Raw genomic sequence first — 3,840 nt, 5'->3', positions numbered from 1 at the left:
GAGAGTTTGTGACTACATAGATAAAATAATCTGCAGTCAGTGAGTACTTCCAGGAGTCTGAGCATGAAAAGTTTTAGAAAACAGGGACTTTCAAGGTGGTATGTCTTTGAATAAGTGGAAAATGTCTGTGAAGATCTTGTCAGAAAGTGACATGGAGCCCAGCCTCATTTATACATATGTATGTGCATGCACATGTGCATTCCTAGAATTGCTCATATATTTTTCTTCTAAATTGATGCTTTTTTCACAGACAGGGAATCATGTGTGACACTCTCATCATCTTCCAACTTGGTTTTTGCCCCAAAGTTATATACTCATGTTGTTTGGGATTATTTATGCTTGTTAGTCTGAGTGTTGTGATTAAGCTTGCATAATAGTTCATACCGAACTTAAATACTTTTGTAAGCCTATTTCAATGATGTTACCTACACCAGACATTCCAGTAAGACATTTTACATTTCTCATTTTATTTAGAGGGATGGGGTTATTATAGCAGTTAAAACTGTGTCTGTAGAAGATGCATTTTGAACAGAGGTTTGGAAAATGTTAGAGATTCCAAATGTAGGTAATGCCTCATACCATTTAGTCCTCTTATTTGGATTCTGAAAACTGCACGTAATTCCTTGCTAAGTAGCAAGATTTGACTGACAGAAATATCTGCCTTATAGCCATCCTTTTCCCTAAGTGATTCCTGACTAACTATACACTAGTGAACACAAGTCTTAATTGCTTCCTTAGGGTTCTTTGCCCCAGTGACCTTGGCCAAGTAAACATACTCCATATTCCTCTTTGTTACTTCCTTATACTCTCATTTTAGAGACAAAGGGGAGTATAATCCTTTCAGGAGTAGATTTATTTTGTCTTTCCTGATGTCTGCCTTTTCACCTCAGGTAAAAAAATGTCAGTATTAATCGCTCTTTTTTCTCTTCATGTGTATGTGTCCATAGATCTTAGATAAGAAGCTCTATGGAAAGTAAAGCAACTGTTCATTGATTTTTTTTAATAACAAATACATAATTGAATAAAGTTTTCTGTTATTAATTTGATTTAAGGGAAGTTAATAAGATTGCTTTTCAGTATTTTACCAGACAGATATATGTTTCTTTGGTGTGAATCGACTGAATGAATTATTTGCACATAGATCCAAAACTGCCAATCTATTCACTCTGTCATGGAGGAAGTGCTAACTTGAAAACAATATTTGGATTTGACATGAATAAAGAATTCTGTCCTTTTCCATTACATGAATGTTATTATATAGATAAAAAGTATCATAGAACACTCTATAATTTGATTGAATTTTTCAGAAAGTATAAACCAAAGTTTAAAAAATATTAAGAAAGTAAAATAGGGATGGTGTATACAAACATAATCCATTAAAAATTTTTTTTTTCAACGTTTATTTATTTTTGGGACAGAGAGAGACAGAGCATGAACGGGAGAGGGGCAGAGAGAGAGGGAGACACAGAATCGGAAACAGGCTCCAGGCTCTGAGCCATCAGCCCAGAGCCTGAGGCGGGGCTCGAACTCACGGACCGCGAGATCGTGACCTGGCTGAAGTCGGACGCTTAACCGACTGCGCCACCCAGGCGCCCCTACAAACATAATCCATTTTAAAGTGGCCAAATGTATTTTTATTTTCCTGCCATTTCTATTTTAAGACCCTTTTTAAAGAATTTCTTTGACAATAGGAACTGGCATATGGAAACTTCTGATAAAGCTCCAAGTAAACTGCAACATATCTGAGGTCCTTAGCTAGGTTCAGAATGAAAATCTCTGTTTTCAATTTTCAAACTAGGGGAGATATGTGCATATTTGAAGGCAAAGTAAAGAAATGGAGAAGACAAGTTTCCAGATAGTGTAGATACATAAAATGAGCAAATGAAAAAAAAAAAATTCTAAGGAAGGCATGAAGAAGATATTAATATAAGCATAAGAGAGAGTTAAGAGTTTAAATTTTCAGTGATCATTTATGGTTCAGAGAGGGATGTGCTCTCTTTGCGTCTTTTAGGTTGGAACCTAGGAAAGATGATGAGAGTATATATAGATTCCTATTCTGTCTAAATGCAATGAAAAGTATGGTTATTCCTAATGTCAGCTCCTTTGATGGATTTTTCCTGTTGGGCTTCTGTGAGCAACCTCTGTTAAAGATGACCCTTTTTGTTATCATCCTGTTTTTCTACTTGTTGACTCTGCTTGGCAATATTGCCATCATTATATTGGCTCATCTGGATCCCTGGCTCCACACCCCAATGTATTTTTTCTTCACTCACTTGTCTTTAATGGACCTTTGCTACACCACCAGCACAGTTCCCCGGCTGCTGTTTAACCTGCAGGGTCCAGAAAAGACAATAACCTATGGAGGCTGTGTTGGTCAGCTGTATGTGTCCTTGGCAATGGGTTCCACAGAATGCATTCTCCTTGCAGTCATGGCTGTTGACCGCTATGTGGCAGTATGCTGGCCTTTGCACTACACTGTTCTCATGCATCCATGCATCAGTTGGCAAATGGTGGCCATAACCTGGCTAACCGGCTTGGTTAGCTCACTGGTGCAGACTGTGCTCATCACACAGGTTCCTCTTTGTGGAAGGAATGTTATAGACCATATCTTCTGTGAAGTACCAGTTCTCCTCAAACTTGCTTGTGTGGATACCACATTTAATCAGATGGAACTCTTCCTGGTTAGCGCATTTTTACTGCTGGTGCCTCTCTCATTCTTATTTCCTACATCTGCATTGCTCAGGCTATGTGGAAGATCTAGTCGCATGAAGGCCGCCAAAAGGCCCTTGGGACTTGCTCTTCACATCTGGTGGTGGTGTTTCTCTTGTATGGCACTGCTATGGCCACTTATCTGCAGCCCACTGCAGCCACCTCCCAGGACCAGGACAAGTTCATGGCCTTGCTCTATGGAATTGTCACTCCAACTCTAAATCCTTTCATCTACACATTACATAATAAAGACATGAAAGGGGCACTGAGGAAGATGATAGGGAAAGATTAAAGAAAAAGGAATTTGAAGAGATGATGGAAACTGGAGAATTGCTTAATGGAAGCAAACCATGATATGCTTTTAATTCTGAAGAAATGGTAAAGTTTATTTTATTTCTGAGTAGCCAAACTCCTGTGTCAGTATGTATTTTATCATGTTATTATATTTTTATAGCTTACTTACAAGGATTAGGTAAATGAGAAGTTTAGCTACTGATCATCTGTCTTCACTCTACCAATGACTAGCTACATGACAATGGTTAACTCATGTAGTTTCTCTTACTGTCATTATTGTTTTCAGTGGGTATGAAAATACCCATCCTATAGAGTTGAGGGGCTATTGTGAAAATGGAGTTAGATAAAGTAATGTTTTATAGCCTGAAAATGTGAAAAAAGAATTTCTGAATATAATTTGGGGATTACTCTTAGTTTCAGACTGTTTATTTAGAATGTACAAAATCCAAGTTCATAGGTATATTACAGGGCATCTGGCCTCATTTATCTAGTATACAAATCCCTATCAAGTACTTTTGAGTAGTGGTCATTCAAAATTGTTTCAATATTCCCACAAAATGTGTTTTATCCCAAGGTAATACTCCACATTTTGAAATATATACTCATTATATTGTTGTTTAAATTAGATTAAGCTAGAAATTTGCCTTTCTACTAATTCAACCTTATTGATTTGGGATTTGGCCTATAGACCCAGAAAAAAAAATTCTTTGACAATATAATCTTCCCTTCACCTAAATATTTTCAACATGTGGGATAGACCACAAGTTTTCCTCAATTTACAGTGGGATTATACCATAATAAATCCACCATAAATTTAAAATATTTTAAGTAAAAAAT

General features: G+C 36.9%; 1 pseudogene; it reads left to right on the top strand.

Moving 5' to 3' along the window:
- Window positions 1–1,882: 1,882 nt before the first annotated feature.
- LOC101092329 lies at window positions 1,883–3,001 on the top strand (annotated as a pseudogene).
- The last annotated feature ends 839 nt before the right edge of the window (window positions 3,002–3,840 follow it).

The sequence above is a fragment of the Felis catus genome, chromosome A1 (assembly GCF_018350175.1).
Source record: "Felis catus isolate Fca126 chromosome A1, F.catus_Fca126_mat1.0, whole genome shotgun sequence".
In the NCBI taxonomy this organism is placed as follows: domain Eukaryota; kingdom Metazoa; phylum Chordata; class Mammalia; order Carnivora; family Felidae; genus Felis; species Felis catus.
Note: the sequence above shows the minus strand (reverse complement) of the source record. Positions and strands in the feature narration are given on the sequence as shown.